Raw genomic sequence first — 24686 nt, 5'->3', positions numbered from 1 at the left:
TAGGCATTAAAGAGAGAAGGCAGGGACATGGATGAGAAGAGCAAGAAGGAATTTATGAAGTGTGTAGGGGGAAAATGAAAATATTTGTTGGTTTTAGTTAGATTATTTAATTAGAAATGCAGATTCAGTTCAGTTGTAATACAGTTGATCATCCAGCAGGAGGAGCTCCAGGTCTTTGTTAGAGCTCAGACTAAGATGATTTCGGGTTTATTTAAGGATCTGAAACACTTATGAACACATGCATGTTGTTGTACACGTACACATCACAAATATTGTTTTCAAGCCAAATTAAAATAAAGTCTATGGTCATTAAATTGGGAGTGAAGGGGAATCCAACCTCGATTAAACTGGGAGTTGACAAACAGACTGTAAACCAGTGAACATGATCACATGAAACACTGCTGATTAAGTGCTGCTCAAACAGGTAATAAATTCATTCATTTTTCATTTATTTCTTGTTTCCATATGAGGAATAAAGACCTAAAGACACCTCATTATAAATACCTGTTTTGCAAAATACAGTTGAATTTGACAGTTCAAAGCTCCTATCATCTCACACTAAGTGAAGATTTAGTTCCATTTAGGATTTAACATCATCAAACAGAGGCCTTTCTTTCTGGGATCCAATCTCACACCACATTAGCAGACGACATTATAACAGAGAAATAACAGGCGAAAAATAATCATTTTAAATGAACACATCAACAAAAAAACCTCAAACACGTGAATAAGGGTCCCTACAGCTTAAGGGGAGTGAGATTTAGGACTTTTAAAGATGTTTTTTTGCCATTCAAAGAAAAATTTAAGATCAATTTTACAATACCCAAAACTAAGGAAAAAAAATTTGCCCAAATGTTGACTTCAACATGAGACATTGTTTTGTGGTCAAGTTAAAAAGTCAGATGGTCAACTTCAAATGCTGACAGAGTGGAACACATGGAAAACAATGAACCTAATGTGTAAAGTATCCTTTTGGTTTGCCTTGAAAAAAGTTAGTTCATTTTTTTATTCATCTGGATGTAATAAATGTATATGTTGTAATGTAAATAAAATACAGAAAACCTGAGATTTCATAATGCATTGTCAGAAAAAAAATCACTTTTCCAATGTCAATGTCTTTCGAGACTTTTGTAAGACTGATATAAGGCATTTTAATACCAATTAAGGCCTTATTTTGAGAATAATGAATTTAGTACTTTTTCAGACTTTTTAAGGATCAGAAAAATCTTGGAGAATATGCCAACTTGGCTTTAAATATATAAAATTGTAAGTGGGATATTGAGTCAGGAGATGGTGTTAACGGAGCCTTTTTTTAAGTTTTCTGAATGTACAAAGAGTTTCATGCATGTCTCAGTACATTACAGTATTCTTCAGAGGTTGTTTGTAGTTTTGGTTTTATACCTCTTCTACCTTGCCTACCATACTGTAGTAACCCGAATTTTTATAAAAAATTTAAATTAAGTCTAACCAACTTAGTAACATTTACAGTATATTCCAAAAGACAGAGGCAAAAAATAACAGATATAGTGGATATCTAAATCTAGAAAAAAATTAACCACTAGCGTTAAAGGTAGTTGTGTGCACATCTTATCCTATATAGGTCAGGTGTGGGATAACAGATTCTGTAAAGAGTGTCTGCACTCTGGGTTATATCTTTCAAACTTTTTTTTTTTTTTTTTTTACCAAACAGGCAACATTTCAACTCTACTGGGTCTCCAACAGGTAAACAGCTACCAGGACAAGGAATATTAGGGTACGTTTACCATAATGCAAAATTGCACACCAGGACCCCAAGACGGAAAGACGAGCGCCAAAGGATGTAGTGCAGCTGAGTTTGGAGAAGTTGGAGGAAGTTCTCTGAGGCTGAGGACAAAGAGGCCAAGGGAGACCTGAAGAAGAAGAACAGTATGTTAAAGTTGCTTAAGTTGTTTTTTTTTAACACTACACAGCAAGCTCTGACACATCGCCTTATAAAGTTTTTACTGCTTACTTATTTATAAGCAGTTGTCAGCAGACAGGGATCAGAATGATCATTTATTAGGAGTGATGTTTTGTATCTACCTGATGAATGAAAGTGCAATATTTGTTCTTCTTTTAGCTTTGTTTTTGGTCTCAACCGCCTCCTATGGGAAATATCTGTCGTTCTAACAGCTAAATGCTTCACCAGTTAGTGTCTACCTGTGTCGGTCTGCTGTTTGCTGCTGGGCAGGTAGTGTGCAGTGGCTTTATCAGAGCTTGTTTGCTTAAAAACAGATGCCCAAGAGATTGAATCAAAACAGTACAACTCATCAGGTAAAAAAAAAGAGGTAAAAAGATGTGCAGAGCTGCAGAGTTGTTGATAATTTTGGGTTCAGATTTTCACATTAACATTTGATCCATACAAATATTAATTAATGGAGCTTTAAAGAAGTGTGTGATATATTATGATTTTTCCACCTACGGCTTCATATTTTCAAATTCATGTTTTTCGGCCTTTTTCAACTCGACAGAACTTTGTTTCAAATTCCAGTGGAGTTTCCAAAAGTACAGTACATGAGGGTGAAATGTGGTGTCTGCTTCCACCACCTCTCCTTCTTTCTTCATGTCAGTTTTCTCCTCTCTTACCTTCCTCACCCTCCTCACACCCCTGGGTCCTTCCTCCAAGCTTTCCTTCTCAACAGTGTTTGAAAGTAAGTAACATTTTGTGTTAATTTTACTTGAGTATTTTGTTTTTTAAATCTCTGTTTCTACTCCATTACATTTCACAGTAAAATACTGTACTTTTTACAGCACTTTTCATACATCTGTTACTTAAATATAACTAATTTTTCAATTCACAAAATGTCCACATCATGTCATTTTATTCTGTAACTGAGTCATTTTTTCTTTTTCTGTGAAAATCTAAGAATATTCCAGCAAACTTCTCTTCTCAATGATTTTCTAAAAAATGTTTTCTTCATCCTTTCTTGTATCAAGCCACAGACTCTTTTCTTGAGCGTTTTTAGAGATAACACATCAACCATACCCAACCGTGTGGGATTGTTATACAAATGTGACATTTTAAAAAAAGATAAAAATTTGCCATATTTTAGGAAGTAATTATGTACAGAAATGTCTTCATGAAATTAGGTTTTTGGAAGACTAAAGTAACAGTTTATAAAATAGTTAAAATTGTTCAACCTAAACCCAAATAATAATCTTATAATGTAGTAAATAAATACATATAAAGCCATTATATACGAGTATTTTTACTCTTGATACTTAAAGTATGGTATACTGACAGTACTTTTACTTAAGTAAGCTTTTGGGTTGTAACTTTTGGAGTGTTTTTACGTTGTTGTTTTACTATTTTTACTTTAGTAAAGTATCTGAGTACAATTTCCACCACTGCTTCATGTCTTCAGTCCTCCTGGCAGACCTACTGTACGTGTTCGTAAAACATAATCAACACCGCCAATGGAAACAGAGAGAAGGAGAAATTAGAGACTCACCCCTCCTTCATCGCCCCCTTCCTCTTCGTCCTCCTCCTCCTCCGTCCGCCGGTCGATTGGTCGGTGTCGATGTTGGAAACGGCAGGACGGAGGCTCGGGGTTCCTTGCTCTGACCTCGACCGCTGCCTCGCGGCGAGCGTGGGGCGCCACGACCCTGCCGGAGGCAGCCCAGTCTGAGATAGAGCGCCTCTTGGAGGTCAAAGGTCGCCCTGCAGCAGCTTCACCTCCTCGCTGGCTGAGCCTCGTTAGTACTCCTCCTCAGCGCACACACATTTCTCCTCAGCAGACTGAGCTCTGGCATTGGTCCACCGCTGCCCTGCTGCAGGGGAAGAAGACCAAGCAAACTGTAAAGAAACTTAACAAACCAGACATTAGAAACATCCTGCTCGCACTTCAGTTAGAGGTTTTGTCAATTTTTAGACCAACAGTGTCTAAAACAAACCGCAATGTTCTGCTGGGGTTGAAGAACTCTCTGACACTACAAACCGTCTGACACTAAGCGGAGGATGTTCGGTAAAGTGCTCGCAGAGCTAATGGGGAAGAAAGAAAACTTCATGCAGACATTCGGCAGCTTGACAGACTGAGCTGCTGTTGTAGCCAAGTCACTTAAGTCCAAGTTGAGTCCAACCAAGTTAGAAATTGCATCCACGTCTTGGTCATGTTTGGTCTTTGTAGTCGCATTTCAGCTGCTGTGGTCCTGCCTGAGGTCATGTCAGCATTGATGATCCTAAGTCTTGGTCCCTGAGGTCAAAGCTAAGCCACCAAGCTCATGTCCGAGTCCCTGAGGTCATGTCCGAGTCTCCAAATTAATTGTAATTGTCTGGACAGTTGCCAAAGCCACAAGTCACCGAGTTATAAAGTCACCCCATGAAAGTCTTGCATTTGCTGACCTCTAGTAGGCTAACCTCTCCCATTACTGCAGAGATGCACACGTGTACTTCAAGACCCTATGACATCACTACTGGGTGTGGCTACAGGTGCAACAAAGCACAATTCTGAAAACATCCTGCAGTCAAACTGGACTTTCAACTTATAACTGAAAATTACTCTTTAATGTCTAAGTGTGGGTTTATTTCCATGTTGTGGAAATCCGGTGGCTGAAATCATACCTGAGTCTCTTATATTCTGTGCAGAGTTTCCGAGATCATATCAAGAGTTTTTTGAGATCATGTCAGGAGATTCTGAGGTCCTGTCTAATCCGCAGAGGCCCTGTTTGACTGGCTGAGGCCTTGTTCGAGTCTCTGAGTTGATGTGAGATGTTTGAGATACTGAGGTCATGTCTAAACCGCTGAGCTAATGCCTAAATCGCCACACCTGAGACTCTGAGTTAATATCTAAGCTGCTGAGGTCACGTCCAAGTCTCAGAGTCAATATCCAATTCTCCGAGGTCACATTTTGAAATGATGAGATCATGTCTAATTTAGCAAGGTCATGTCCATGTCACTGATGCTACTTCCAAGTCTGAGTTATTACTGGTTATGTCCAGAGTTGCCTGACATCCTTTGAGTTGTTTGAGTGTCTTCAGTGTAGAACCCACGACTGAAGAAGTTTCCTTTGTATGGATGTGCGGTCACACACTCATTGAGAGCCACTCTGAATCAGCCCATCTGGACACTAACGGTGTTAGATGTTGATATTTGATTAAGAAATCTAATGCATCTAATGCCAATGTCAATTTGATGACAGATGAAGTTGATATTTTTGGTTTTAAATTGTGTAAAGTCGCCAGAATCATGAAGAAGAATAACGACATTTATTCGAAAAATATGGAGAATGAGACTATGTTTTCTAACTTCACAATGATAAAATCCGCACAACATGAAACTCTAGCCTCATTGACATTTAAAGCATCATCAACATTTTCATTCTAATAAAAGACATCTGTGCGAAGTAAGAGTCCAATGTCATTTTTTTTTTTTGGTGAATATACTTTATTAGCATTTTGATTGTCTTGTCCAATGTCTATCTGACATCAAACCGATGTCCTGTAGCAGCTGGGGTAATGTCAGCTGATTACTAGATAGTGAAACAGATTTGTTTCTTTTAATTAATCTGAGCACATCTGGCACTGACCACATTGCTCTTACTTTCCTCTCCAGAATTTATCATCAAATTTAACCCAATTCAATGATTGTGTTTACACCCCCACTCCCTTTTTGATCCGTCATTGAGGAGATGTTTGGCGCAATACTAAATTGATGCAGGAGTCACACTCAAAGATCAGCAAAGTGATACCTGTTTCCATGACAGCGGCCTCTGAAACCAGCTCCTCCACCTCCTCTGCCACCATCACGTTGTTTGATATAATGGAAAAAGAAGGTTTTTTCTTTAAGGTTTTTGTGTTGAGAGTAGTGGTTTTCTTGCTAAAAGAACTGTGTTATTAGTAAATAATTATCATCATTCCTATCAGGACTGGATTTCTGACTCTAACTTATTTCACAAAACAAACACCACAGCAACTACTTAGGTTTTTATCTTCAGATAAAGACGTATTAATCTATAAAATCCGAAAGCACAAGTGGTCAGAGGGAGTGAAAAACCTACCAAATCAGTGTTCATTTAGGAAACAACCAAATGTATCTTTAAAATAAATTCTCTTAATTCTTCTTTATTACTGTAATCAATAATGCTGAGATCAACTATAGCAAAATGTTGACACATAAAACTAAAATCTTCTTTTGTAAAGAATTTTTTTAATAGAAGTAAAACCTAAAGCAACTTTAATTTGATATTTCTGTTACTGGAGCAATCACATATACTGTTGTGGCACATCAGTGGAAACCTGAGTGGTTTTAAATGCTGAATGTACTTTTTATAGTGTATATTATGTCAGCTATTACATTAATTTATGTGCAAAAAGCTGTTAAAATGTGGTCTTACAACTCTATGTCCCTACTTGTTTTATTCAAAATGCCTTGTAATTTGATGACATAATGCCTTAAACTTTGCGCATATGGACAAAATCCTATACCTCATGGACTGTACCTGGCAACACAACACTTACAAAGACTAAATTTCATGTTTTTTGCGGATGGATGAAGCCGTTGGTCAGTCAGGTCAGTGAGCGCACTACAGGCCTCAGTCAGACCTCTGCTTGATGGAACACTGATCCATTTTTTCATTATGTTAACCGATTGTATCAGCTATTAGCAGCTTGGCAGGTTCCTGTCATGTGGGGCTTCATTATCTCATCTCCCTGCTGATTTGCATCGTGGACAGAAACATATGAATCAATTTGTGCCCTTGTGGAGAGTTTGGTGTGCTCTGCATCCCTGCAGCCATCGAAAGTTTCACTCCAAAATGAGATTTCCAGCATTTGGAAATTATGACGCCTACTCTGATTAAGAAAAAAAAAAAAAAAATCAAATACTGGCATGAAAGTAAAAGTCATTATGGAAATACATTGAACTTATTGACTATTCATGGGATTTGCCTGCAAATGAGGAGACAAGTTTGAAGATGGTGTCTGTTTTTTTTTTTTTTAAATACAGAGAGGTGAGGTTTTTTACTCCCTGAACGAGTTTTAATCAACCAGCAATTATTTGTTTTGGATGAGGTTAATTACAGTGTGAAACTCCTTATTAAAAAATAAGCCCTTATTTCCTTTTTGTCAACAAATCTTATAAAAAGAACAAAACCAACAGTAAGTGTATCCATGAACAAGCACTGGGTGTGTATCAAAGCCTGACATATGTTTTTCCTTTGAGCCACAGAGCTCCAGTGTTGTCCAAAAACTATTAAAAACACATCAATGAGCCACATTGTTGCACTGGCTGACGTGTTCCTTCATTACCATGAACTGAAAATAGTCCCCAACAAATGCACTATTTCCTTTTTTTTTTTTGTTTGATAAAAACTACAGTGACCAATATGTAGTTAAATTACAAAAATAATACCTTTTGAAAATTGAGATTTTGACAAGTGGAGAAGCACAGGTGTAAACAGCAAAATTAGCAGTGGTTGAGTTTCATTTGGTTTACTTCAGTCTCAGGGTCCTGGTATTGTTCATGCTGACACATTATATTAAAACGGAAAAATTGTTAATCTTATTAGTAACACCAGTGCTTCTCTCCTACTGTGACAAGACAAAACCACTGCTGTGAAAAGGGTATACTGGCTTATAATGGGCAGGGTCTTTATCAATTACAGTGACAGGCACATTTTTATTGGAGAGATTTTTTTTTTTTATTAATTTTTATTTATATGTTTTAATAAGGACTGCACAGCAGCTTCTATCCAATCAAAATTCAAGAATTACAATGATCATAGACTGCAGAAGCCGGGGGCGCAGGGTAGTCAGGGTGGCCACGGTGGCCAGGGCTCAGGTAACTTTTTGAGTCACATGTCATATTTTTATCAGTAAAAGCCTGAATTGTAACTGTTTTTTCTCAAAACCAGAATTCATATATAACTCACATTATAATAAAGGCTCTAATCATGGTAATGACAGAAGAAGTAAGTAGTATTTAGAATGAAAGTTGCACAAGGAAGAAGTCTGCGGTGGTAGATGGGTCAAACAAGCACAGGACTTTAGCCCAGGAGACTGGTGTTTGTCTCCTGTGTGAAACCAAATGAACCTTAAGTTATCTTAATTAAGGTACGCTGTCATCATAGGTGTTTTCGGACCTTCGGATAAGTGTACGTTGATGGGTCATACACAGCCAGTGCAACCACCATTTTTAAAAACCTGTTAACCGTGTAAAGAACTGACAACACATAAACAGCTTGTACTGAAAAAAACGAAAGAAAAGAAAACAAACTTGCCACCAGTGATGTCCAGGTTTTACCAAGCATATATCTGATATTTGACCGTGGAGACACAACACAACATTGACTGTCAAAGCAAAAGGGACACTGCTATACCAACAGCTGGTAGTACGCCACTTCAGCACTCCTTTTGGTAATGCGAATGCAAACAGAAAAAGGGCCCTGAAGGTATGTAGTTCTCAGGGGAGCACCTCAGTGGGCAGCTCCTCTCAGGAAGTCCCCAGGACTGTTTAATCCGAAAATGCTTTATGTTTCTTTTCCTAAACCAAACCTACATAACTTGCTTTAGATATCATACAAACTGCTAAATAAGGATATGTCGCACTGGAAATCTTAATGGCACACCATCGTTATTGTTACATTGGTTTCTGCTGCTGTGACAACTCAAAATGTGTGAAATTTTAAAACACTCTACTGAAGGAATTAGAGCAAACAAGTGTGAACCTCTTGTTTCTGGTCCGTAGCACAGTTCCTTTTGCGGTCGTGTATATTTTGCGACCCGTACAGACCTCAGTCCCGGCCCGAGGTGAGGCCAAGGTCGGCAGGGTGGAGAAGCTGCAGTGCCATCCATCAGCTGCCAGAGGTCTAATTATGCAGCAGAGTCCTAACCAAGCGTGAGATGTCATTACACAGATGGAGCTCCAGAGGAGAGAGTGTCAGTTTGTCTGTGTGTCTGTCAGTCTGCATCAGTGTTCGTTGTGTGTGTATGTTCATTATCTGAGGCAGTGTAGCTGGAAGCAGCAACATATCTCCCGACAAAGTGGCGAATGCTTCCTTATTTTGTAGAGGTTTACAGTTTGGAAAGTTAAAACCTTTTAAAAATGAGGTGCCTCTTACACTGTGTGGAAAAGGAGAACTAGTACAGGTACAGTTACAGTTTCTGTACATTAAATAAGTGTTGATGTGTCTGGTTTGGTTTTATTTTGATCACAGCTCAGCCAGAAATTCCTGACCAGATCTGACGCTGCAGCAGAATCTGTATAAAAATGTTTTTCGCAGAATTATCAAAAAAAAAAAAAAGATTTTGAAAGGTTTTACATCAGAGGAAAACACTCAGCTGACTGCAGCATCAAACACCACAACCCCACTTTCACCTCCGCACCAAAAACTGACTCATAAACTTCTTTTAATTGCTGCTTTCAGTGTTTGAACTCCGCACCATGAGCGCCCGCCGTCCTCATTATGAGGAGAGGTGAATTGTGGGTAGAATCTGCGGGTGGTTCGACAGCCCGCTGTGAGCACTGATGTTTCAGAAGGCAGGAAACGGGAGACGAAAGAGAGGACGGACGTGATGGAAGTGAGGGGGGAAAAAAAAAGAAAAAAGATGAGAGCAGGAGAAAGTGACGGCAAGGGAGGGGAGGGAGGAGACAACGATGGCGAGGGAATCGGAGGACATTTGAGGAAACAGAAGAGGCAAAAGACAGACAGAGAGGAGGAGGAGGAGGAGGGAGGAACTTCAGGAAGAAAAAGGGAAAAGGACAAAGTGAGAAGACGAACAGGAGGATTTAGGTGGTCGGGGAATGGAAGCAAGATGACTGATGGAGACAGATGGAGAAGAAAAGACAAAGTAGAATCAGCAGGAAGTGAAATGAGAAAACATCGATACGGAAAGAAAAATGACATGAAAACAATGGAAAGGAGAGAGAAGGAAAAAGGGAAAAATGAGAAGAAATAGAGAAAAAGAGTCAGAGGGAGTTCAGGGTCACTGAGCGAAACAACCAATTAAACACACAAATCAAATTAAATCCCATGACAACATGATTGTCCAGTTATTGGTTATATGTGTTTCTTTTGGGGGTTCTCAGAAATTAGGTTATTGCCAAGTAGGCTTTCAATACTAAAAATGGGCCTTTGTATTTGCTTCATAACAATAAATGAGAGAAAATTAAAGATAAAAGCAAGTACGACAAACAGTCAAGAATCATAAACAAAAACAAAATTGACAATAACATTATTTTAAAAATATTGTATAAAATACACCAATACATCTCTACATCTTAAAAATGGAGAACTACACAGTTTTTTTTTATAAGAATATGCAAAATATTGTCTGAGGAATGTGCGCCAGTGTTTAATATAAAAATTCGTATGTGGTGAGAAAGTATTCACATAATTTACTGGAGAACAAGACCGAGAGTCTACAGTCATGTTACGGCTCTGTGAGGCTGTGTTTATTAGCCACAGTGTTTCTTCATTTGAGCTAAATGCTAACATCACCATACTAGCACGCTTATGTTAAGCAGATGTAATGTTTACCATCTTAATTTAGTGTGCTAGAATGGTTGTATTCACTAATTAGCACAAAACACAAAGTGCAGCTGAGGCTGATGGGAAAGTCATTAGTTTTGCTGGTATTTGGTGATGAACCATTCAATTGCTGAGGTATTTCAGTCTGGACCATAGACTGTACATATATAAAGCTCCCCCAAAGTGTAACTTTTCAATCTGGATTGCCCCCTGGTGTCTGTCTGCAGTACAGGCCATAAAGCCCACCACTCCATGTTAGTGAATAGGACATGGGCCAAACTAAAAGCTCTAAGTACACACCATATACATTTCTATGTATATATCTATACGTTTCTAACACTGAAGGTAGTTCCCATCACCCTGATGTTTGTTCAAGTGTTTGTTTTAATGATAAAGGTGGTTTTAATGAGTTATTCAATTCTACAAAAAGGGGATTTCCCGCCATGATTGACAGCTGTGACAGCCAATCCATGTGCTCGCATTCAATCGAATCGCTCGCTCGACAGGTGTTTTGGCGGGAACTCCCCAACCAAGGATATTGCTACTGCGCAGACTCCAGCTCTCGAGGGTGACATCACTCCTGCAAGATGGCAGCACTTGTATCTCAGATATTTTACCTTCACTTAAGCACAGTGGGGGTAAGCAGGGGCGTGTAGTCCTTTGTGTACAGTCTATGGTCTGAACCAGGTGGTGGATCAACACTACCCCTAGAGACTTGCTGCTAGCATGGCTAAAAATGCACCCTATCTTGTAAGCTGGTGTAATTAACAATTTGAAAGGATAACGCCACCTAAATAAAGAATTCCAATATATTATTCCCATGGCCGAGGAAAGTTCAATCAATATTTGTGAAGATGAGCTACTCTGTCAAAGCCAGAAACCAGTGAATCAAGTCTTGAACTTGTGATGTCATAGGGTACAGAGTCTGGAGCTGCTCCATGGACCATGAATGGGAGTGTGATGTTGTGGACCCACAGAGTGTTTGTTTTCTTTTTTTTTTATACCTAAAAGAGCTTTATTCTATTGTTGTGATCTCAGTTCTGAAACAGAAAATGTACCCATTCACAACATCCCCCCGGCTGCTCTCAGTGTCATCTAGAACATCTTTCACCACTCACTGTCTGTGGAGCAGCTCCAGACCTTCACAAATTTGAGTTTCATTTTGTTTTTGGATTGTGGAGAGAGTTGATCATTTTGATTAATATTTCTGGACTGTGTTAGACCACAAGAATAATATGAGGGAATTTTGAAAATAGGTGCAGTTCCCCTTTAATCAGCAAAGAATGTAACTATACCTGTTAGATGTATGGATAGAAATATCATATATATATATATATATATATATATATAATTTTCTAAATTGCACTGCTTTTTTATGTTTTATGTTCTTGACTTTTGCCCTGTGTATATTTTGATGCACCAAAACAACACATTTCTTGTATGTGCAAACCTACGCATACTTGGCAAAAAAAAGGTGCTACAACACCGTATTTAAGTGCAGTACTTGTTTAAATGTACTTTGCTCTCCTCAGAATGTGGTAAAGAAATGGGACAGTGTGGTGCTGCGAGCTTCCTGCTGGCTGTTAAAAATGCTGTTCAGGTCTGCAGCAGCAGGCTGAGATCCAGTGAGGCAGACAGTCTGAATCCCAAACACACATCCTGCCTCAACAGAATGCATCTTCTCTCTCTCTCTCTCTCTCACACACACACACACACATACACACACACACACACACACACACACACACACACACACACACACACACACACACACACACACACACACTGTTGGAGGCGTTCGGCTACAGGTTGTATTTTAGCATTGATAAACTATCGCAAACATCAAGTAAAGACAGAGTTCTGGATCAGACTTGGAGGGGGTATCTGCTGTTTTATCCCAATCAGTTAGGGAAAGGGAGCTGATGGGAAATGCAGTCCCAGTTTGGCGAAACACAAACAATGACGGGCAGCATATCGTGTGCTCCCACTGTATCACTTGATTACAGGGAGCCAAAGTAAAACCCTCCGAGATCTGCCACAGGCCAACGAACATCTGCATATTTCTACATAAATTAGCTCTTTTGGCTAATTCCTTCGCTCAGTATCGAGTGTTTTATATCGTATGCTTCGGGGGAACCAGAACTTCCTCTGTGATTCAGTCTGCAGTTAATAGTGGGAATTATTATTACGTGGGCGTCTCCTAATTGACTATAACACACACAAAAAAATTAATAATAATATCTCCAGTGCTGTGTGGTTTTTGGCCTAGTGATCTATCCTTAGAGTTTGGACATGTCAGCCAAAACAACCAAAAAAAACCAAAAAAAAAAAACCAAAAATGGCTTCATGAGATTTTTTGGGGTGACTTTTGAACGGCTCTTAATTTTTATTTATTCTGACTTTTTATTGGACATTTTTGTTGGTCAATTGAGCCAAAAAAAACCAAACATTCAAACATACTCAGTGATCCAGATCCCACTTTAACATGCTGCCAGGCTCTTACTATTTACAGAAATGGTCCACAGACTTTACTGTACTGTGTGTAATGATGAGTACAATCTCAAAAATCACTTATCAAAACAGATTTTTATAGATTTTCCCAGCACTTTGGTTCTGTAATTGTTTTTGTTTCGATTTTTCAGTTGTATTGTGCTGCAGTTGTGTCTGCAGCTTTGTTGAAAAACTCAATATGGGGAAAAAAAGAGAAAGAAAATGTCAGCACTGGAAATGTAAAAATGAATTTTGTTGTATTGTGTGTGCTCAGGGTGGTATAAAGTTGGGCAGCCTGAGAGGCATTGCTGAAGAGTAATTTGGTAACAACTACAGGTGGATGAGTGTATCAACATTTTGAGACATTCTCAGCAGCTTCCCTCTTCCTCTCGTCTAGGTTTTGGCAGCTTGACAATCAGAGTGTCCTCATTTTTTAAATTACTAATATCTAATAACATGTCTCTGTTTTTATCTGATTTTACATATGTCTGTCTGTTTGGCCCCCAAAAAATCTATTTCTTTAAAGGCCCTGAACTTTTTTTACTGACTGAAATTTACTGACTCAGCTTCTCACTCTTGTACTCCTGAATGAATATATTTTTTTCTAATTAAGTTAAAACATTGAAAATGAACATAAATGGGTGACTGTCGGTTGTTTTATCCTGTGTATCATGATGGACGATAACAGACGTCCCAAAAAAACCCTCTAATCTTTTAACCTTCTCTTGCCATGTATGACAAATTCCACAACTTGTTCTGTAACATTGACCTTTAGGAGCACAGAGCGCTCTTTAACTGTAAACATGGCAAAGTGAAAGAGGAATGATGTTGATGCTGCAGGTGGAGTTAAGAAATAAAGGAAACATCCAGTCGGGGGTTTTTTTTCCCTTTCTTCACTGAATGCAAGACAGCCAGCGTCCACTTACACAAGAGTTTTACAGGCTTTTCTTGGGATTGTTGCGGCCTGAAATGTCTGACTTCACAGCAGCCTAAGAAAAAAAAGTATGCTGTAATGGTTTTATGCGTTTTGTTTTTTGCAATGAAATTGCGTGAACAAGTGAAAATAGCAAAAATAGTTGTGATGCTGTCTCAGATTCAGACCCTAGCAGACAATCAGAGCTGGTCACCGAAGATCAGCTGTTGCTGCCGTTCAATGCAGCACTGAAGGGCCATCTCTGTGAGCCGCTCTCCTGCTTTCTCTGCGTGGTTAGCATGAGCTAACGCAGCAGCAGCAGCTTTTATCAGACACTGAACTTTTGAATAGTCCCAACAATCTGACACTGGCACCCAAAGGGCCGGACTCTGTCGTTAAATATGTTAACCCTTGGGTAACGTTAGCCATGTGATCCTATCAGTGGCTTTGTTCCAGGCATAGAGCTCACACTCCAGCAGCAGTAGGAGGGACTGAGCAAATCAATACGCTGCACGAAACTCTTCATGAAATGAGATGTTAACCTGTTTCAAAAAATCCAATTTGCAGTAAAGTGGCATTGACTGAATAAAATCTCAAGGTCGCGCAAAATTCACGGGGGACTAGCTGAGTTATCGGTTGCAATTGCAACATTGCAACTTCCTAGAGGGACTGAGTAAATTACACACCACTTCGGACGCCATTGGTTGTCTACATTCTTGTATCCAAGAGTTGATCTCTCATCACATTATAATCGCCCAATCTGACGCAGTGACCATTTTGTAGCAGTGTAGATGCTTTCTAAAGTTTGTTTTTGCAATCGATCATATTTAAAGCAGTACTCTACATTATCACATTTTAATTAAGTTGAACGATTCAAAGATAAGAAGACGAATTAAAGAGTTAAAATTGAAGCAGCGGAGGCTGAGGTATCCTGACTTTCATCCTTTGAGTCAGGCCTCCAAATTACAATTTCCATTATGTTATTCAATAGTGTTTTTCATTAGACCCCTGTTGACATCATCACGGTTATTTTTTCATCAACGCTCCTCAAGAGCCACAGAAGACATTATGTTACTCCTCAGGACGAGTAAACTGAACTTCATGTGTCAAATGATCATTTAATTATAAAGAAGTAGTTTCAGGGGCTTTGGATTTAATTTTTATATGACAATACAGGATTCTTATTAGGAAATCATAATAAGACAATGTTCAATGTTGTGATGTTGTTTCTTTTCATTTATAGCACCTCGTATAAATTCCTTGAGTAACACTGTCGGTCTATCTGTCTCTCAGCTGTATTAAATGTTAATCAGCCTCCTGCAGACTCAGCGGCTCTCTCCGGCTTCGTGTTTCTTAATTCAGCTCCAAATCTTCTCCTCATTCTTTATGCAGAAATCAGGCTAAAAAAAAACATTTTTAAAGCCAAAACCCCACAGAGATACATGCTACGTTCCCTAAATACAGGGCAAATAGACAGACAGCTATTTTTAGAGTGTGTCCTAAGGGAGCCACCAGAGGAACTGTCATAGGGTCATCCTCAAGGGATCTTAAATGCTGTCATTTATTGTACATTTTATGGCATGTCATATGACATTTTTATATTCATTTCCCCACTATATATCCACTTGACGAATATAATTCCAACATTCACTCTTTTACCTCTGTTTTTGGTCTCCACCAGTTCATGAGGAAAATATCTGTCTCTTTAGCTGTTAAATGCTCCACTATGTTCAAATTAAAGAGCCAAAAATTTCGCACATATCCAGAGTTGGTTTTAATTCTCTGTGGTTTCAGCGTTAAGAGCAACACCTACTAGTCATCTGATTCAGCATCAGTTTCAAAGTATTGATAAGTAGAAAGCATATTACCAACAGTGTCCTTCTCATTTCATTTCTCACCTTACCGTCAAGCCTGTACCATTTTTAATTAAGTTTTGGACGTCTTTTAATACAATGTATGTTGGAAAACAAGCTGTAAGTGTCAACATGCATGAACTAAATTTAAAAAAAAAGTAGGCTTAAGTGATGAAAGAAGTACTCAGATCATTTACTTAAGTATGAGGAGAAATACTCAAAAGTTCTGCATTTAAAATGTTATCCAAGTACAAGTACAAAAGTATTGAGTGCAGCTGGGATGAAGTTTTTTTTTTGTTTTTTTTTTACGGGCCAACACCGAAGTTAACATTGCCCTGGTTCCTTCATCAAAAATCCTACGGGATTTCTATTTGATTTCGGATTATTGCAGAAAATAAGCGTTACACATTCAGAAGTTAAGAAGATAATCTTCACAAATGAAGACCACTTTTATGATTTTCGAATTGTAAATGCAATCCCCAGAGGTACTGTTCGGCGTGATGATGTTCTGTAGTCTCATTTAGCCACTTGTTAGCAAATGCCTTTTGTAAGACACATAAAAGCTTCAAAGTTTACAGGTGGGGTATATACTGATGTATACATAAACTATATACTTATGTCATAAACTTATGTCAAGACATAATATGAAAGTCTACCAAGCTTGTGTTAACCACAGACCTCATTTCAGGCTTCTAACCAAAAACCCTCTCAAAAAAACATTGACTTTGAGATGAGGGAACCAGGATCATTCACACACTAACCCATTTCCGGGTTTTAGGACTAATTCCTGCAGAATTCTATTAGATTAAAAATCTACTAAAGATACCAGAAGTAAAAGTATGAATTTTTTAGAATAGTCCATATCAGAATATGATTTATTATGTTGTTGTTTTAAAATTATTGATGCATTAATATGCTCATCACCTTTATGTTGCAGCTGGTACATTTCACATGGATGCACTGTATTTCCCCTTTTTGGATCGATGATCTGAACATAATACCCATCATGATGACTAATTGAGTCTCTACGGTTAAAGTGCATTATACGTGTGTGTGTGTATGTGTGTGTGTTTCTTTGTGTGTGTCTGCAGCACAGATCAGATGCCACTGTCACCATGGGGAACCACAGTTTGATTGATGGCAGCCGCATTTACGCCATCAGCTACCCAGTGAGAATCCAAAATGGCTGTCTGTTTCCACGGAGACAACAGACTCCCTCACCCCCAACACCCCCGGTACATTTATTTCAAAGCTTAAATAAATTGTGATGTATTTGTTTTGTTTATGCTTTTTTTTCTACTTTTTTTTCTTTATTCTTATTTTAATTTTTACTATTTAAAAAATGTTGGAGAGTGGTGTATTTACCAGTTATCTAAATGCACTAATTATATTCATGCTACATTTGTATATTTATTAATAATTTCTAAGTTTGCATATATATTGCTTACTACAAACTGACCCCTCTCAATAAATGCTTCAAACCAGATATTATGATATAATATTACAGATAAAGAAAACACTTGGAATGTGTTTCACCTTCACCAGAAGTAATCAGCACATTGATCCATCAAATAATTATAAATCTATAATATAAAATATATATAATTCTGAAATGGGCCATTCTGAATAATATGTCCTTTACTTTTCGGTACTTTAACGAGAGGAGAAGTTACCTCTGACGGAGTCAAATGTTCACTTTAGATAGATACATAGATGTTGATCCCTGTGAGAAAACCAATGACGAAGAGTTGGCCGACATCATTACCTCCTCTTCCTGTCGGTGGTGATTGCGTGTGCCTCTGATTGGCGATTCATCACTTTATACCTCTCTCTCTCTCTCCTCCAGCGTGGCGGCCGAGCGAGATAGGAAGTGACCTACATAGTGTGGCGGCTCCCTCGCCTCGGCTGTCGTTTGCATTTCAAGGGGTGATGAATAATTTACGCACACACGACTCCCAAATCTCCCCCATCCGAACACTGAATGTACAGCCCACCGCAACATGACAGGCCTCAATAACGTTAGATAACTGAGTTCAAATATGGATTTCTGTGTGTGTCTGTGTGCCTGTGTGTGTGTGTGTGTGTGTGTGTGTGTGTGTGTGTGTGTGAGATGCAGGAGGTGGTAGGCTTTGAGGAGGTGTGAGCTGGAGATCTGCGTGCCTAAGGTGCCAACGCTGAGAAACCACAGGTGAAACTTTCTGTCCCGAGGAAAAGGAGAAAAACATGAAAAGGAGGTAAAAGAAGAAGAGAGGAGGGAAGGGGTGGAGGTGAGATGAAGAGGAGGAAACAAGGTAGAAGAGGAGTAGAAAAGAGGGTGAAGGAGAAGAGGAAGAGTTTAGAAGGAGGTGACTTCAAAATAAAAACTCTGTGACAGAAATTCACTGAATTTGAAAATCCCCTCTTTTTTTTTTTTTTTTACAAACTTGACACATTCATGAGTCACTTGCAGTACATTCAGAATGGGCCTACGACCCACTTTTGGACCATGACCCACCAGTTGGGAACCACTGCACTAGAGCACAAAATATGGATCAATCTGCTGCTGAAAATAGTGCCAAACAAATGGAGCTATTTTTCTCAAATTTGGCACAAACATCCACTTGGACTCATGGATAAACTTTTCGCGGTCAAAGGTCAAAAGTCACGGTCAGTGTGACCTCACAAACATGCTTTCGGCCAAAACTCAAGAATTCATAGGCTAATTATGACAAAATTTCACACAGATTTCTAATAGGATAAAATGATGAAGTGTTATATATCCAAAAGGTCAAAGGCCAACTTAACTTTGACATCATAATGTTCTACGCAAAAAAACTAAAACAAACAAACAAAAAATTCAATTATATCTCAGGAACAGGGAGACACTCGGCCATTCACCTCAAAACTGTGGTGAATGTACAGATTTTCTTTGCTGCCGATGGGAAGATGCGTCTAAAGCATCCATGTTTTCACTGATATGGATGTTAACTTCAAGTGCAGCTTGATTGGTTTGTGGAGGCATACATCCATGAGGCAGTAATTCTAGTTTCTTTGTTTTTAGTTGAAACCGTTTCTTTGGGGGGAAAAAAGCATAATATTTTATTGCAGTATATTGCAAGTATAAAAGAATCGGCCCCGTGAACAATCAACATGTTGAAAGAGAGGGATGGAGGGACAAAGAAAGGACGGATGATACCAAAAGATGGAGGAAAGGGACAAAAAAAAAATCACTTTGTTGCTCTCTGTCATCACTGTGCCTCTCTCGAGTCCTTTCAGTTCATCCCAAAACCATCAGTGTGTGTTTAAGTGAGTGTCAGGAGCAGAATATAAAGCAGGTGAGAGACACTTGGGATAACAGTCTACTGTCCCAACACACACACGCGCGCGCGCACACACACGTGCACACACACACAGATGGCTGATTCAAAGGCTCTGCTCATATAATCTTCAGAATTAGGAAAAACTTAAGTAGAGTTGGGTAACACAGGACTCCACATTCATGATTTACCAAAAGGGTCTCACAATGTGTGAGAGTATGGAGTTGTATAACCTAGTTATAGACTTATATGAGGTATATGAGCTTTTATGTAGGAAAACATGGATGTTTATAAAGGTACATGTGGGAAATATAATGGATATCTGTTCCGTAAACACATTCTCACTCTCAGCTCCTCAAATACAGACGCTTGGTCAGTGTCTCTAAATCTACTAATTCTTCTTGTGTGTCTGTATTTGAAGTCAAAAGCCACTGACCAAGCGTCTGTATTCCAGGAAGTAGGAGTGCGACCTTGTTGGTTATGTAGACTTATATGGAGAAGTAGGCATATTTGACCACTATGGAGGTACAGTAGGGTATGTATGCCCTGTATGGAGGGATATAAGTAATGGGAAATGTACTCAGCACCCTTTTGACTTTTTCTTTTCATTTAAGAGCAGCAATAAGACAATGGAAACTACTCCAGTACAAGTAAAGATGAAAATGTCCATCTAAAGTAAACAACAAAAGGGTTAGTAATAAGAGAAAGTTAGGGTAAAATAATTAATTGTGAAAAGTGTGAAAAGTTTTGTGTAGTTAGTTGTCATGGTTTGATTTGCTCCACGCACAGTTCATTAGTAAGTAAGTATAAAAAGATTTTGTGGTGCCATGGTAACGTCACATTATATCTGCCTGGAAAAGATAAACATTTCAAAGGATAAGGCTGACAATATCCTTCTTTAGCCTGTATGTGGCCCATAGGTTCCTACTGAAGACATACATCTAAAAGAAAACAGCTCAAAATTACTTTTATTTTAAAGTTTTGAGTTGATTTTAATTTAAGTTCCAGTAATTTCCTAAAACAGCTGGTTACTGTGGTTTTTATCCAAACCATTTTTTGGGAATATTTACAGCAGCAGATTAATCCATATTTGGTGCTATAGTCTGTTTTTGAGGCAGCAAGATGTTGTATGTGGGATTAAGTGGAAATAAACTACAATATTTGTTCATGGTAATGATGGAACAAGTCAGCCAGTGCAACAGTGTGGCTTATCAATGTGTTTTTGGTTTTTTTGGGGTTTTTTTAATAGTTTTTCGTTCTATGGCACAGAGGAAGAAGATATATATCAGGCTTTGATACACACACAATGCTTGTTAGTAGATACAGTCATAGAGTCATCTTTTTAAGTACTAAAAAGTATGGACATTATGTGGGAATACATGTAGGGAGGCATGCAGGTATAATGGGATACTTGAGATTGCAAAAAAAACCCTCCTGAGATGAACCACATTGTGCATAGGCATATATGGAAGGGTATACTCAGGTACGGAGGTACAGTACATTGTAGTTTATTGGCGAGTATATTGGTGTATTGGGAGGTGAATGGGGGTATATGAGGTATAACGCTGTAATCAGCTCACTGCAGGAGGGAAACCAGTGGAGCTTATTAGCTTCTGCAGACAGAGAGAGAATCAGGCTGACATTCGCTCTCTGTTTGAAACGCAAGACTGCTAATCCTGTGCAGCCAGGAGCTTTAGGCTTTCAGAAACACACACACACACACACAACATTTTATTTCTGTTCGTGCGAGGACCCTCCACTGACATAACACTTCCTGTATCCCCTCAAAGTAGTAAATAAATTCTAACTAATTTTAACTCTCAAACAGCCCTTTGAAGAAATGAGGACCAGGCAAAACGTCCTCACTTTAAAGCAGCAATAATACTTCATGAAATGACAATGTGAAAGAGGTCACTGGCTTCTCTCGGCTTTACAGAGCTATACAGTGAGTTGCAGCTATTTGTCTGGCCCATAACTGAACTGTTCTGGTTCACTCTCACCGCATCAGTTTTAGAGACAAAACTGTAAAAAATCCACTGTGCACCACATGCTCAGCAGAGACAGAGACACTCAGAGACTAGCTGGTGAACATAGTGGAGTGTTAAGCTGCTAAAGAGATGAGAGATATATCCCTCCTGAGTTGGTGGAGACCAAAAACAGATCTAAAAGAAAATGAATATTGGACTTATATTCATCGGGTGGACACAAACACCGCTGCTATTGAACATTCACGCTGCTCAGTAACTGTTGGATGTTATTTGCCTGATATCAGACAGAACTGTCAACTTGTTAAACCCACACTGTAAAAAGAAGCTATTCGTTATAATTTAATAAAAAAGTTTGTGCCTGGGCTGCTTTTAATTTTTAAGTCGAGTCAATTTGTGAAGACATGCTGCATCGTTACAAAATTGCCTCAATTCGTCATCTCAGATTCGGACAACTTAAACTTTTAAGGCAGCCCATACACAACTTTTTAAAGTTAAAACAAATAATTTCTTTTCAGAGCACAGCTTCAATCTTCAGTCTGACATTGCGTCTGCTCTAACCGATTTCTGTGGGGGAGGGGGATTCAATTTTCCCTTACCAATCACTAAAGATCGAATACTTGGATGAAACGATGAATTATGTTTGTCACGAAGATGCTTCGTAGCCTATTCGTAGAGTTCTGTGCGACTGCCCTCAGGATCGTAAACTGCTCACAATAAGATACACCGTTAATACTGTCATACAAATGCTAAAATCTTAAATGCTATATTGTTTTTAAGATTAAATACACCCTTCTCTAGTCTCTATAAAATGGTAGTCATGTTTATTTTATTGTAAACTGTAGTATATTTACAGGAACTGTTGCAAAGAAAGCAACTTATAAACATCTGAGTGAAAGTTTTATTCCCTTTTATGTATTATTCAGTTATGTGTTTATTTATTCATTTACAGATTCTTTTTTTTATTTCAAAAAGATACCAAAACTCCAGTAAACAGCAGCCCATTTCAAATAAAAGTGATACAGATACATATGAAGAACATTAAATAAGAGTACGTATTATTTTCTCTATGGTTACCAAATATCACAACAGTTCCCTTTTTTGCAACAAAGAGGGAAGTTTGTCCCAATTGCTGCAATTTATACTCTACACCTTGATAAAGGGTGCTTCATTCAGCTGCAAAGATGACTACAAACAGAGTGACACTCTGAGACAAGGTAGGAGTGGGTAGGGTCCGATTTTGGAAAGGCCCATACAGATAATGCATCCGCTCCTCTATATAATAGAACAATTTATGCACTCAAATACGTCATTTTAAGTCCACACTGATGCGTAGAACATGCCAGGATACCTGTTTTGCTGGTATTTGGAGAGTGGAGCGGAGTGAAGTAATAGAAACTATGATGTCAGGTAATATTGAGAGGAAAAGTCGATTTGGAACTGCTTCAGAAGAAGCGTTGCATTGTTATTATTACGTTCCAGTGTACTGCTTAATGGTGTTAGCCTGCCCATGGCTCTGATTGGCTAATCAAGTGCCACTGTGGTGCTCATTGGTCATTTTTTATCTTAACTGAAAAACCACTGTTTCATATCACAGTGCCAGAGGAATCACTCACCTTCAACCTGGTGGAGTGGGCGGACTCACTGTTTTTGACCCAGGCAAGGATGTGTTTATAAGCAACTGTTTGCTCACAAGTTCACAACATCAATTGTACAGTATGTCATACTCTATAATGTATGTTGCATTCACAACTTATTTCCACTGGCCGAAACAATTCCCCTAAGTTATTGCAAGTTTAAGATTTACACTCAAACCTCAAAAATATAGAATTACAAGATCACACACACACACACACACACACACACACACACCTGGCTGGAGTTGTTTTCACTGGTTTCTGTGCTGCAGACCCCAAAAACACACCAGCTGAAAGCCAATCTCTGCATATCCTTGGATTTATGTATGTTTATATGTGTAGCTTATGATCAAGTGTTGAACATACAGCTCAGAACAAACACAACAACAACAACAACAACAACCCCCAGTTTGCAGTCGCCTGGCAGCCGTCTGAGCCACAGATTAACATCGACCACACAGAGCTCAGCAACCTGTTTCACATCTGCTCTTTTATGTCTCAAAAACAACATTTACTCAGGGCCGTGGTTTGTCCCAAAATGCCCCCCCCCCCCTTTTTTCCCTGAACTTTACATTTTTCACATTTTAGTTTTTCAGATTTCCACGGTAAACCACCAAGTGCTTATGAGCTCAACACAAGAAATAAATAAAACCTCACAAACTGTCTAAGAACTCTTTGCCCTTTGGTTATAACTAAAAACAAGCAATCATTTTGTTCTTTCCAGGAAGCTTTCTAGGAAATCATGGACCTCTAAATATAAAATGCTACGTTAGTATTTCCCATAAGGAATCAGGGGCACTGCCGCATGAAAAGATATCAAATTGGGCCCCATCGCCACGTGAATCCTGTGTAAATGCTGTAACCACACCTCCAGAACCCCATCGACCCATTCAAAGCTTTAAATGACTCTGCTTTTGATATACTAATTTTTTACTCCATTACATCAATTTTACTTATTTGACACTTATGCTTGTGATTTTTTTTAAAAAATAAAAAACATATATATCTATATTTGTTTGATGTTATGAAATATCATACAATAGTGCAATGTACTGAAGTATGAACAATGTCTTACAGTATTTCAGTATTTTTGGCAGAATCTGCACTTTACTTGGGTGTTACTTGGGTCTTTCACTTTTTCTTTTTTTTTCATTTCATAAATAAAATATATACTTTTCCTCCATTTTATGGTAAAGCATCTGTACTTTTACTTAAGTATAGCTTCAAGGTACATCATCCATCACTGGTATTATACTATTAATCTACCCAGTAGTATCTAAAATTGGCTCCACGCTGACAAACTACATGACCATGCAAACTGAACCATATGATATTCTTTGATAACCTTAGCAGCTCAGGCTATGATCATAGAAGTAATATTTGAGTGGTTATATTTTGAAAGGAGCCATTCTGTATTATAAGTACTTTTTGCCTTTGATACTTTAAGTAGGCTACATTTTGCTGATAACACTTCTGAACTTTCACTCCAGAAACATTTTTTTTGTAATGCTGTGGCAGTAAAACATCTGAGTAGGCCTACAGTCTCCACCACTGGAGATACCATCATACCCAAAACTTCATAACTATCAGCTGACATGATTGGACAGAGTGCTGCTCACCTCCTTCTTCAGCTGGAGTAGGGCTGGTTCATTGGCAGGACTGTGGGGGGGAGACAGGACTGCTGAGGATGAAGCTGCACCTGTACTTTGGCCTGATACCAAGCAGGGACAGGGACAACTATTTTACTGATGAATAACTCGCTAAAAGTTTGTCTGTGTTGATTAAATGACGGCGCAAAATCAAAACTGAAGATATTAGCTAATGTTAGGGGAAAGGACGTAGACTCTTTCACTACTAACAGGTTAATTTCCACCATTCACGATGACCCACCTTTTTTTATGAAGAACTGTGACAGTATGTCGCCCTTTCTTTTCTCTCTCCTGTCTTTCTTTTGTTTTGTTTTGGGGTTTTTTTTGGTACTCAGACTTTTCTTTCTGGCGTCGTCACGGTCCCACTGACACTCCTCAA

General features: G+C 38.6%; 1 long non-coding RNA gene across 1 annotated transcript; it reads right to left on the bottom strand.

The window, feature by feature from the left end:
* Nucleotides 1-19: 19 nt before the first annotated feature.
* On the bottom strand, nucleotides 20-24686 carry LOC148186912 (uncharacterized). Its single transcript, XR_015779098.1, has 4 exons — nucleotides 24549-24686; nucleotides 24278-24369; nucleotides 3471-3789; nucleotides 20-1889 (listed from the first exon to the last, which is right to left on the bottom strand). It is a non-coding gene; the product is annotated as an uncharacterized LOC148186912 (long non-coding RNA).

This window comes from Plectropomus leopardus, chromosome 16, assembly GCF_026936395.1.
Source record: "Plectropomus leopardus strain MGB_pleo_1.0 chromosome 16, ASM2693639v1, whole genome shotgun sequence".
Classification (NCBI taxonomy): Eukaryota; Metazoa; Chordata; class Actinopteri; order Perciformes; family Serranidae; genus Plectropomus; species Plectropomus leopardus.
This window is presented reverse-complemented; position numbering and strand designations above follow the sequence as displayed.